The following is a 13,499-nucleotide window of genomic DNA, read 5'->3' as shown; positions in this document are numbered from 1 at the left end:
GACTAAAATGTCATTTTTTTTCTCACCAAAACATATTGTATACCTTCAGAAGACTTGGCAAATTATGCACAAGTCATATGATACTTTTGAGTCCTTTTTAAGCTTTAAACTGAGACACTATCAGCTCCCTTTGTATAGAAAAAACAGAATTTTCATTTTTGGGTAAACTACTCCTTTAACCTCTTTAAAGAGGATTTGTAATATTTTTGAGAATCCTTAAGTTTTGGACTCCAAATTTCAAATCTCCAAAAATCGTAATTTTTTAGAGTCCAAATTATTTAAATTTGCAGTCCGTGAGGGTCCAGTTCCTCCAGTAGTCCAGGGCCCGTATTCACAAAAAATCTTAAGGCTAAAAGTAGGTTCTAACGCGGAAATTTCGGAGTAACTAGGCCTTTCACTCTTTTAGGACTCATAACAATTTAATCTAAGAGTAATTCATAAAACATTTTAACGCCAAAAATAACTCCAAAACCCTTAGCTTAGAAGTCATCCTGGGGACTTCTAAATCCTTAAGAGTGACTCACAAAAAATCCGAAGCATGGCTGCTGCCGTTAATCCACATTAAAAACAATATATTAGAATATTATTATGACATTGACCATATAAAAAGGTATTGTTTGAATCACAATTGAGTTGATGTATTTTAATAGTATAATATTAGAATATTATAAATATTACAATGTTAACATTGACCTTTAAAAAAGGTATTGCCTGAATCGTGAGGGTGTTTTCATTAATGTAAACTTACTTAGAGATGCAGGTACCTCTCCCACAAATCGAAACAACCCAAATTGGTTTTGACAACTCTGTGCTCCCTATCCATAGGCAAAATGAAACAGTGTAGTGCAGATGAATTGGGAATTTCTGTCATCTGTCAGCAGAATAAATGATCAAACTATATATACCCTCTCCAGACCGCATATCATCTGACAATTCATAGCGTATTTTTTCCTGTGGATGCACGCTCGCTGCAGAGAAAAAAAGGTGGCATTCATGGCCATTGCGGGGCTTCCCAGAGTATTGATGCTGTAGACAGAATGCACACTCGTTTCATTGTTTCAACACAGGATGAAGAAATGTTCATCAACCGACAAAATATATATCCATCCATCTCTCTATATATCTAAAGTTGAAGTCAGAAGTTTACATATACTTTAGCCAAATACATTTAAACTCAGTTTTTCACAATTCCTGACATTTAATCGTAGAAAACATTCCCCGTCTTAGGTCAGATAGGATCACTACTTTATTTTAAGAAGGTGAAACATCAGAATAATAGTAGAGAGAATTATTTATTTCAACTTTTATTTCTTTCATCAAATTCCCAGTGGGTCAGAAGTTTACATACACTTTGTTAGTATTTGGTAGCATTGCCTTTAAATTGTTTCACTTGGGTCAAACTTTTTGGGTAGCCTTCCACAAGCTTCTCACAATAAGTTGCTGGAATTTTAGCCCATTCCTCCAGATAGAACTAGTGTAACTGAGTCAGGTTTGTAGGCCTCCTTGCTCGCACATGCTTATTCAGTTCTGCCCACAAATTTTCTAATCGGATTGAGGTCAGGGCTTTGTGATGGCCACTCCAATACCTTGACTTTGTTGTCCTTAAGCCATCTTGCCACAATTTTGGAGGTATGCTTGAGGTCATTGTCTATTTGGAAGACCCATTTGTGACCTTGACTTTGTTGTCCTTAAGCCATTTTGCCACAATTTTGGAGGTATGCTTGGGGTCATTGTCCATTTAGAAGACCCATTTGCAATCGAGCTTTATCTTCCTGGCTGATGTCTTGAGATGTTGCTTCAAAATAATCCACATCATTTTCCTTCCTCATGATGCCATCTATATTGTGAAGTGCACCAGTCCCTCCTGAAGCAAAGCACCCCCACAACATGATGCTGCCACCCCCATGCTTCACAGTTGGGTTGGTGTTCTTCAACTTGCAAGCCACATGCTTTTTCCTCCAAACATAATGATGGTCAAACAGTCTAATTTTTGTTTCATCAGACCAGAGGACATTTCTCCAAAAAGTAATATCTTTGTCCCCATGTGCACTTGCAAACTGTAGTCTGGCTTTTTTATGGCGGTTTTGAAGCAGTGGCTTCTTCCTTGCTGAGCACCCTTTCAGGTTATGTCGATATTTGACTCATTTTACTGTGGATATAGACATTTGTCTACCCGTTTCCTCCAGCATCTTCATAAGGTCCTTTGCTGTTGTTCTGGGATTGATTTGCACTTTTCACACCAAACTATGTTCATCACTAGGAGACAGAATGTGTCTCCTTCCTGAGCGGTATGATGGCTGTGTGGTCCCATGGTGTTTATACTTGCATACTATTGTTTGTACAGATGAACGCGGTACCTTCAGCATTTGGAAATTGCTCCCAAGGATGAACCAGACTTGTGGAGGTCCACAATTTTTTTTCTGAGGCTGATTTCTTTTGATTTTCCCATGATGTCAAGCAAAGAAGCATTGAGTTTGAAGGTAGGCCTTAAAATACATCCACAGGTACACCTCCAGTTAACTCCAATTACCCTATCAGAAGCTAATTGGCTAGTTACCTAAAGGCTTGACATAAGCTGCTTAAAGGCACAGTTACCTTAGTATATGTAAACTTCTGGAATTGTGATATAGTCAATTAAAAGTGAAACAATCTGTCTGTAAACAATTGTTGGAAAAATTACTTGTGTAATGCACAGAGTAGATGTCCTAAATGACTTGCCAAAACTATAGTTTGCTAATATGAAATCTGTGGAGTGGTTAAAAATGCATATAAACTTCTGACTTCAACTGTATTTATATATCAAGTTCCCTGTCTACCAATCACTGTGGACAATTTAAAAGAGTGCGCTCATGAAGTGTGACGTCATCCATAGCAACAAGGTTAACTCCACCTATCTCTTATCTAAAAATTTCCTTAGTAAAACTTGTTCTTAGCAGTTTTGTGAATAGGTTTTAAGCAAAACCTCCAAGCTAGGAACTCTTTGGAAAACTCCTTGGAGAACTCCTAGTGGTAAGATAAAAATCTTTGTGAACACGGGCCCAAATCTCTAGGCTTGTGTGGACGAAAAGAGGGGCCTCTTTAATGACCACTCATAGACTGTACAACACAGCCTTCCCTATCTAACCCACAGGCCACTGCTATGGTGCATCTGGCAGACTGCTTATGGGCCTGGGGTGCAAGCTAATTGGCCACAGGAAGGCAGAGAATATCCAGTGATGTAGTGCATTTATTCCCAGCTGGATTGGCCCCTACTACAGGGCTAAAAGGTGACTTATAACCACTCTGAAGTTGGGGTCAAGAAGTAAGGAGACTGGGGGGTTTCAGCAGGGGTGTCATGGGCCCCTGAGACAACATCCTCTTTACTCTGAGCAATTCTATCAGACTTCCTTCCTGCAGCTCCAACTCTTGGAAAGATCTTTATCGAGAATGCCTTCAATATACAACACACACATGTAAGTTAACAAAGAGAATCCAAAAAATTGTTGCGTTCATTTTATTTTGTCATGCTTTGGTATAGATCTTTTTGTCCCATTAACATTAATCTATGTAAAATTTACAGGATCTCACTGAGATTTTAAAACAGATGAAAGTGTGATGAACTGTATGTCAAACAAAATAAATCTATGATATTTCAAACTCCATATTTCAAGTTTCACATGAAACTCTCACAAACAACTGCTTTTTCCACATGTCCTTCTGAACAGCTCGTGTGGTCTTGTCCAGGCTCTGTTAACTTCAGCACTGAGGTCATCACCATAATATACTGTCCAGAGATACAGCTGGGGAAGTGACAGAAGAACAGGAACTCTACAAAAAAGGCCTAACGGGCTGAAAAACATTAGCTGTGTTGGAACACAGTAGGCTATATGCTTGCCCAATGCTTATCTGAATTAATTTACTGAATGATGTACAAGAAACAATGACTATTGCATTAATTCAAAGCTATAATGAGAGAGGAATATTAGTAAAATGAACATTAACAGAGTACTAGTTCACAGAAGCCTCCGTGCATGAATAAGAATACTCTACATAGTCCACAATTTATTCTCCAAGAAGGCTGCAGATATACAGTCAGATATTCCAGGTGTCTGGTGAAAATATATGAGACAGCAACGTTTCTTATCTCCAATCTTAAATCCAAGCTCAATGCATTATATTCAGAGCTGACAGTCCTTATCCTCCCATTCCATATATAAATAATATTAAAACAAGTCACTTCGCATTGAAAAGCCAGCCTGACTTAAGAATGCTGAAGTTCTAGGGGTGGAGGGAAAAAATCGTTTAAGCGATGCATCGCGATTCATACTCAAACAATTCTGAATCGATTCTCAAAAGAATCTGAATCGATTCTGAGATCAGTTTAAATCACAGCAGAGCAGTGGCGCACGCCAAAGACAGATGTATAAACAAAGACGCGAGTTAAGTGCATACACTAAATTCAAGTGCACAAACACGACTGTTTGCAGACCAGCTGTATCAAACACATGACCATTTGTGCCCGAAAGAATCTACGATCCCGAAATTCTTACACAAACCCAAACACATAGCAATGGGAGAGTTTATTTGTGATAACAAGCCAACAAACATCATGAAAGACGAGCTCACACCCATTATTGCACAACGGGGGAAAACACAGAAGAAAATAATGACGAGGCAGCGGTTCGGGAGATGTTGGTGATGTTTTTATTTAATTCTTTTTTTTTTCTCTATGCCTTTCTCTACTCTTGTGCGCATTCCATTTCATTGGCTTTTGCTTTATTGCCGGTTATTGCCGGTCACTTGCTTGTCATGACAGTGCGCACGCCTGATGATAAAGGTTTGTAATACCATCTTGGCTTTTGCGACAGGGTCGTACGATCTTCTACTCGCAGAGCAAACAGATGGAACAGTGCATAAGAGGTGCTTGATCAATTTTTGAAGCAACAACTGCGCTACCTAAACCGCTTTACTATCACCTGTGCAGGTGAGGAGAGGACTCTCATAGAAGCAGATATATCTCATCATGGACCAGCAACTTCCAGTTGTGGTTAAAAATTAAAATGAATAGCATGGCATCGATTAATTTTAAATAATAATTAAATACTATTAAATGATTTACAATGCTTAAACAAAAACAAAAAAAAAATAATAATAATATAATTTGAAGTAATAGTATTCAATGTGTTTTGATGGAGAACCAATATTTTTTTTCTTGTGCTTTTAAGAGATTTTTTTTATAAGGATCTAATGAAAGAAACTGAAAAACTGAGATACTCTTTTAAACTATAGAACCATTTATTTAGTCTTGTGGATGTTCCATGTTTTGTTCACAGCTCATACTGAATGTAAAAGGCCAGTTTATGTAATATAGACTTGTTCTGATTTTTTAAAACAGCTGTTAAATAAAAAGCTGAAAAGGAAAAAATAGAGAGTAAAAAATAAAATTTGAGAAAATGAAGAAAGAAATTGAAGGACAAGATGCATCGTGATGCATTGAGAATAGTTTTATAATTGAATTGTTACCTTTTGAATCGTAATCAAATCGTGAGGCCAGTGAAGATTTACACCTCTATGAAGTTCTTTACTTTTAATACAACTACATTATTTTGATTGATAACATTAAACAAATAGCTAACATGGGTTTGTGCCTACCAAAAACTGAAACAGTGCCACCAGTCGCCAAAGCAGTAAATGTTGTTGGCCGTGTGGTCATTCCAGGTGAAATGTCCACGGAGGGGCAACAAACTTGAGTAGTGAAGCGATTTGTACAGGCTGTATTACAGTGAAGTGGAATGCATATTTAATAAACTGCATCAACCAAACCAACCCCCAAACATAAAACCTTACCATCAGTGGAGTAGATATGTAACGTTAGAGTGAAAAATGTAACCTCCGACTGACGATGGTCACCGATTATGCGAACGCAATTGCTTCCTGGTTTCAACTCGGGATCCAAACCTGGGTCTCCCATGCTGCTGACACAACTCTCTTCCGGTCGTGCCACAAGGGAAGGTAAAAACACTGGAGCCAAAGCACTTATCAGCAAGTCAACATAAAGTGGCCGATCCTAGAATACTGGAACTCTCAGAAACAACATGCCGACTTCCCATGTGATCATGTTGTACAACTGACAGGCCTCAGCCTATACTAAGGGCATTTTCAGACCAGTAGCTCATTAGATTTGTTCTGAAACAGAGGCTAAAATTATAACAATGTTACATTTTCCTCTTGGTTCGGTACGTTTTCACAAGGCAACATTTCAAAATGGACCAAAAGTGTCAATAAAAGTCATATGTAAGCAAACAATCCCCTTATTGGTCAGAATGTTTGTGTGCTGATCCAGAATTTAGCACATGCATTGATATACTAGTTAAAATGATATACCTGTAAACATTTGGTCAACCAAACACTTTTTGAAAAAGTGTTGTTTATGTCATGCTTACACTGGCGGCTAAAATTTAGCAATAATGTACAAATTGGTAATTTAATTCACCAAAGTGACATTCAACTGATCACAAAGTATAGTTAGGACATTGCTGATGTAAATAACAGCACCATCACTATTTGAAAAAAGTCATTTTTTATCAAATCTATACAGGCCCCATTTACAGCAGCCAACACTTCAACAGCTTATCCTTGAGTAATCATGCTAAATTGCTAATTTGGTACTAGAAAATCACTTGCCATTATATCAAACACAGTTGAAAGCTATTTGGTTCGTTAAATGAAACTTAACATTGTCTTTGTGTTTGTTTTTGAGTTGCCACAGTATGCAATAGACTGGCATGTTTTAAGGTCAATATTAGGTCAAAAATTGCACACAAAAAAAAAAGAAAAACAGCTTTATCTAGAAACTCATCACAAAATCATTGTTTTGAGGAATGAAGGCTATACAATGCTTGAAACTGCCAAAAAAACTGAAGATTTCATACAAAGGTATACACTACAGTCTTCAAAGACAAAGGACAACTGGCTCTAACAAGTACAGAAAGAGATGTGGAAGGCCAGATGTACAACTAAACAAGAGTATAAGTACATCAGAGTCTCTAGTTTGAGAAAAAGACACCTCACATGTCCTCAGCTGACAGCTTCATCGAATTCTACCCGCTCAACACCAGTTTCATGTACAACAGTAAAGAGAAGACTCAGGGGTGCAGGCCTTATGGGAAGAATTGCAAAGAAAAAGACACTTTTGAAACAGAAAAACAAAAAGAAAATGTTAGAGTGGGCAAGAAACACAGACATTGGACAACAGACAATTGGAAAAGAGTGTTATGGATCTTAACCCCATTGAGCTTTTGTGGGATCAGTTAGACTATAAGGTGCGTGAGAAGTGCCCGACAAGACAGCCACATCTGTGGCAAGTGCTACAGGAAGCGTGGGGTGAAATCTCACCCGAGTATCTGGACAAGCTAGAATGCCAAGGATCTGCAAAGCTGTCCCCTTTATTTTTTTTCACATTTTGTTATGTTGCAGCTAAAATGCTTTAAATTATCAATCTACACTCCATACCCCATAATGACAAAGCAAAAACCAGATTTTTGATAACTTTGCAAATTTAGTAAAAAGAAAAAACTGAAATATCACATTGACATAAGTATTCAGACCCTTTGCTATGACATTTGAAATTTTGCTCAGGTGCATCACATTTCTCTGGATCATCTTTGAGATGTTTCTACACTTTGATTGTAGTCCAATTGTGGCAAATTCAATTGATTGGACATGATTTGGAAAGGCACACACCTGTCTATATAAGGTCTCACAGCTGAAAATGCATATCAGAGCAAAAACATAAGGTCAAAGGAACTGCCTGCAGAGCTCAGAGACAGGATTGTGTCGAGGCACAGATCTGGGGAAGGCTACAACATTTTTTTGGCTGCATTGAAGGTTCCCAAGAGCACACTGGCATCCAAAATTTCTTCCATTTAAGAATTATGAACAACCAGGACTCTTCCTAGATCTGGCCCCCGGCCAAACTGAGCAATGGGGGGAGAAGGGCCTTGGTAAGAGAGGTGTCCAAGAACCCGATGATCACTCTGGTTGAGCTCCAGAGATCATGTGTGGAGATGGGAGAAACTTGCAGAAGGACAACCATCACTGCAACACTCCACCGATCTGGGATTTATGGCAGAGAGGCCAGACAGAAGCCTCTCCTCAGTGTAAGACATGTAAAAAGCACCTAAAGGACTCTCAGACAGTGAGAAACAAGATTCTTTTGTCTGATGAAACAAAGATTTAACTGTTTGGCCTCAATTCCAAGTGTCATGTTTGGAGGAAACCAGGCATCGCTCATCACCTGCGCAAAACCATCACAATGGTGAAGCATGGTGGAAGCATCTTGCTGTGGGGGTGTTTTTCAGTGGCAGAGACTGGGGGACTGGTCAGGGTTGAAGGAAAGCTAAATGCAGCAAAATACAGAGATATCCTTAATTAAAATCTGGTCCAGAGCGTTCAGGACCTCAGACTGGTCCGAAGGTTTACCTTCCAACAGGACAATGACTCTAAGCCCGCAGCCAAGACAACGCAAAAGAGGCTTTGGGACAACTCTGTGAATGTCCTTGAGTGGCCCTGTCAGAGCCCGGAAATGAACCCAGTTGAACATCTCTGGAGAGGTCCCCATCCAACCTGACAGACCTTGAGAGGATCTGAAGAAGAATGGCAGAAAATTCCCAAATCCAGGTGTGCAAAGCTTGTAACATCATACCCAAAAAGACTCGAGACTGTAATTGCTGCCAAAGATGCTTCAACTAAGTACTGAATTAAGGGTCTGAATACTTATGTCAATGTGATATTTCAGTTTTTCCTTTTAATAAATTTGCAAAGTTATCAAAAAATCTGGTTTTTGCTTTGTCATTATGGGGTATGGAGTGTAGAGTGATGTGAAAAAAAATAATTAAAGCATTTTAGCATAAGGCTGCAACATAAAATGTGAGAAAAAAATTAAGGGGTCTAAAAACTTTCTGAATGCACTGTATGCAATGTAAAATTTGCATCATGGCTATTTTTATATGTCATTAGTTGCTTTTGCAGTATTTATGCACTGAAATGTGTCTGTTATTATGGTCACAGAGCTGGCTCTCTTGTGGCTCTCTCTCTCTCGCGCGCGCGCGCGCACACACACACACACACACACACACCATCAGATTTTTTTAAATCTGTCAAAAAGTAGCTGAGGCCATCCTACCTTCTGCCTCTATCCGAGAGAAGCGATCGTACTAAAATTACCTCAGGAATTATAGCTCCTATATTATATTATTATATTAACAGCTCCTATTTTAAATATGCTACTATATCTAATATAGTCGCCAAAAGGCTATATACGTGTTTTGATGATGAATTACAGTGAAGTGCTGACCTACAAATTTCTTCTCCAAAGATTCATCAGGTATGTTCATGGTTTTTATAGGGATATTGTTTGGTTCATTGGTCTATTGGGTCATATTGCATTATCACCACAAACAAACCATTCCAGGGTTTGTTTGCAATTAGACCGATTGTTTTGGTGCTAATACGAGAGCGATTGCTGTGTTCGTGTATATACCTAAACGAAACGAACTAAGGGGGAAAACGCACCAGGTTCTGAACCAAATGCTCCAAATGAGTCAGGTGTGAACGCGCCCAAAGATTCATTTATAGGTCTTTAGACAAAGACAAACACCAACAAAATAGACCTACAAAGAGAGCAAATTATGCATTCTTGGATCTACTACCTCTGCAGCTATCATAGGCTTCAATTCAATTCAAATACTTAGATAAAGCCTATAAGTGCCTCAAAAATGCAGTAAATAATGATAATAAAACAAATAAAAAAACTCCCATTTGCTTTCACAAACTTTTGAGGCTTCACCAGCACACTTGTACCAATCACACTGAACCACAGTGTATCATAGAAATGCTAATCATGAGCTTAGCAGCCCAAAGCTGCCACTTCCAATTAGGGGCTTCCACAGAAAAATCCTGACCCTCAACCTGACTTCACCAAACTGCTAGAGAATGTGAAATTGTATCTGATGCAAAGGTTTGTTAAGAGGCCACACTTAAGTTCTGCGGTCACACAGACCTCAGAGCTGGCTGTAATTATCACAGTAGGGGTGAGAGGTACCTAAAGAGGGCTGTCAGGCTGTAAGACAATAAGCTCTACTCCAACAACCACGGTTTGGTTTCCTACTGATCTGCTATCAGAAAGGTTGTATTACACATTCAATGATTAATCAATCATTCAGGAGGAACAGATCTCCTGTTGCCAATTAATTCTGTCTGAACATGCCTGAACTGTGTGAACCAGAAATATTTCAGACAGAAGCCGCGTTCCAAATCTATCACAACTGATTAAAGACCATGAAGGTGGAAGGTAGAGAAAGGGAACCAGAAAGAAGAGAGGGGAGGGTTTGAAGTTGAGCAAACTGTACATAAGGAGGTATGGGATGGGTGTGGACCACTGGAATGCATTTAACAGGTGACAACTGCAAGTACACTATCAGATAAGGATGCAACCTAAAACAGCAGTTTTTCTGTGAAAGGTGCAGAGCTCAAAGGAATAGTTCATCATCATTTACTCACCCTCATGTTGTCCAGTATGACTTTCTGTCTTCCATGGAACACAAAAGGAGATTTTAGGCAGAATGACCATTCACCAGTCGCCATTCACTTTCATAGTATGGAAAAAAATATGCAAATTAAATGGTGACTGATTAACATACTTTCTAAAATCTCCATCAAGAGGCTTGGAACAGCATGAGGGTGAGTAAAGGATGACAAAATTTTCATTTTTGGGTAAACTATACCTTTAACACACAAAAAAACAGAATGTAGAACAAAACAATCTAACTACTCTGTGCATTTTGGCATTGCATTCCATCAAAACAGACAAACGTGGGGAAAGGATGTGGGTTTTGAAGGTGAGCTGAGACAAAGAAAAGCTTTATGATCAAAAAACAAACATAGGAGCACATACACAAAACCCAATATGAAATCACAACCACTCTCGTTCTCTCGCCTTCTCTGTCTGTGTGCAGTCAGCAAGCAGATGGGTAGAGTCGTCTGAAAATGTGAGGTCGCCATAGCAACTACTCCTATGAGTAGCTCTCTTTTCAATGAAAAGCAATGCAGAAGGAGCAATAGTGCTTTTTTGCCTTCCATCTGTCTGGCTAGCTGCCTCAGTGCTTGGTGTGCTACCATCAGTGAAGAGAATTCCTTGAGAAGGAGGGAGGTTTAGTGGCTTACAGAGGTATTTCACAAAGCAGTCCACCATCTGTTGACCACTGCCAGGTTGACAAGAGATGGGGAGGGGAGTCTAGCAGGTCTGACCTTCAGACCAAAACAAGATTTGTAGTTAAATCAAGATGATGCAAAGTCCACTGACACCTGAATATAGTAATATCACTGTTTAAAAGATCCTGCTAGACCAAAATCACAAAATTATATGCAGATTTAGTGTACCAAACAAATGCTATCATGTCTGTTTTCTAGTCTTCTGTGTCATTTTGATCTTAAGACTCATGGACTTTTTTGCACAAGGCAAAAGTCCTTGGAACTGACAAGCTATATTCAAACTCAATCTGGTTCTGACAGCTGAGCTGGTCATTGGTCTTTGCAGTTGGAATGGTAGTGGTTAGGGCAACCACAGGGCCAGGCTCAGTGTGGCCTTGGCTGTTCCTCTTTTTCATGAAATGATGCAAAGGAGCAACTCAGAGAGAGGAGGAGGAAGGAATCGCTACATCTGTGGGCGACAGATGTGGGATTTAGAACATTCCTTAAAAAAAAAAAAAAAAAAATTGTTGAAGAAACAAAACATGCAGACAGACACAAGAGAAAGTGAAATATGTGAAACTTTGATCCCAAACTTAGAATAAACAGGCCCACCTTATTTTTCCAATTCTTTCCTTACACAATTTACAAATCTTTTCTGTGTATTATGTTATTTCAGAAAGCAAAACAATATTCCTGGATAAATATAAATCAGAAGGATAATGTCCTCTGGCAGCTATTACGCGATTCATCACCAAAGTGTATTTCTCAGTGGTCATGGATTTGCTATTGTGAGTGTGGAAAAAGTGAGCTTCGCTATGGTTTTATGGAACTTGTGCGACCTCCAATTAACACTGTTTTTGTGTGGAGGAAGCCCCCTTTTTTTTTTACCTGTTTTACAACTGGGCGTTAAAGAGCACAGCCCAGCCTGAAGGAAAACAGATGTCATGTTCTTAAAAGCCCTGTTTTTCTACTGTCATTAGCCATGCAGTTGGTCGAGCAAAATGACACAAAGATATACAGTAGATGGAGCGTGAGAGAGTGCGTAGTACTACAGGCCTCTTTTGCTTCAAAACTAAATAAATGATGTATTTTTTCAGTAAAGCATAGATTGCTACAACCATAGCCCCTATAAAGTCTACATTTAAACAGACTGCTTGGGGTTCTTGGGTTAAATTTAAGTCTGCAACATCTTTAAATGTGTCATAAAACATGAATGAATGACTCCGGATTGAAATTAAAGTGAACTTTGATCTGTAAAGTTAATCGTGTTTCTGTGCATTGCTGCCTTATTTACTTTAAGAGCATAAAACAATGTTATGCTATAGAGAGGTTAACAACAATGAAACCTCCATAGACTTTACCTTTTCACCGTCCTAACAGTTCTTATTCAAGTAGCTCTTAATAACAGCTACGTTTCCAACGACGTGACTCAATGTAACAAGATATTGTTTATAACAGCAACACGTCGGTTGTAGAGTAAACAATGTAGCAATTTACGGGTAAACGGTATATTTATTTGGGAAGTTCATCGTTTCCACAACGACGTCTGCGTGCACATTTCTGTCGTGGTGAATGTCACTCGACAACGCTGTTCACTTAATTCAAAACAACACATCTCTGCTCATGCCCTGATCTATTATCACGTACACTTACCTGAACAATATGTGAGAACATACAAGAAAATCCTCGGGCGCGTGTCACAAATGCCTGATTTTCCGCTGCAAAAGGCGAGTTCATTCCACCGCGGATGTTCCAGGAGGAATTTTCCCACAGTAGAAAAAGCAGTGTGACTGGAGGATGAAAGGGGAGGGATAACAGAGCGAAGGCGGCGCCATCCTCGTCAGCCGTCACCAAACCGAGCCTAAAAGATACAGCTTCCCAAACGCTATTAAGGGCCCAAAAGCACTGAAAGTGCGGAGACCCTATTGTTCTTCTAAGGATTATTAGGGTCCAAGCACTGAAAGTGTGGAGGTCCTATTGTTCTTCTAAGGATTATTAGGGCCCAAGCACTGAAAGTGCGGAGGCCCTATTGTTTTTCTAAGGATTATTAGGGCCCAAGCACTGAAAGTGTGGAGACCCTGTTGTTCTTCTAAGGATTATTATTAGGGCCCAAGCACTGAAAGTGTGAAGATCCTGTTGTTCTTCTAAGGATTATTAGGGCCCAAACACTGAAAGTGCAGGGGCCTATTGATTTTTCTAAAGATTATTAGGGCCCAAGCACTGAAAGTGCAGAGGCCCTAATGTTCTCCTAAGGATTATTATTAGGGCCC

General features: G+C 39.2%; 1 protein-coding gene across 3 annotated transcripts in view; it reads right to left on the bottom strand.

Annotated features, from left to right (window-relative positions):
• Positions 1-13,016, bottom strand: part of ccdc102a (coiled-coil domain containing 102A) — a 127,474-nt gene extending 114,458 nt beyond the window's left edge. Inside the window, exons 1-2 of one of the 3 annotated variants that reach the window (XM_051651678.1) lie at positions 12,906-12,961; positions 11,203-11,286 (exon numbers count right to left, since the gene is read on the bottom strand). The gene's annotated coding sequence lies outside the window, so the exon portion shown is untranslated. Of the gene's footprint in view, positions 1-748; positions 802-11,202; positions 11,287-12,882 lie in introns of those variants that run through there. The other 2 variants (XM_051651688.1, XM_051651696.1) reach the window with 2 other exon arrangements.
• Between the last annotated feature and the right edge of the window lie 483 nt (positions 13,017-13,499).

This window comes from Myxocyprinus asiaticus, chromosome 2, assembly GCF_019703515.2.
Source record: "Myxocyprinus asiaticus isolate MX2 ecotype Aquarium Trade chromosome 2, UBuf_Myxa_2, whole genome shotgun sequence".
Taxonomy (NCBI): Eukaryota; Metazoa; Chordata; class Actinopteri; order Cypriniformes; family Catostomidae; genus Myxocyprinus; species Myxocyprinus asiaticus.
This window is presented reverse-complemented; position numbering and strand designations above follow the sequence as displayed.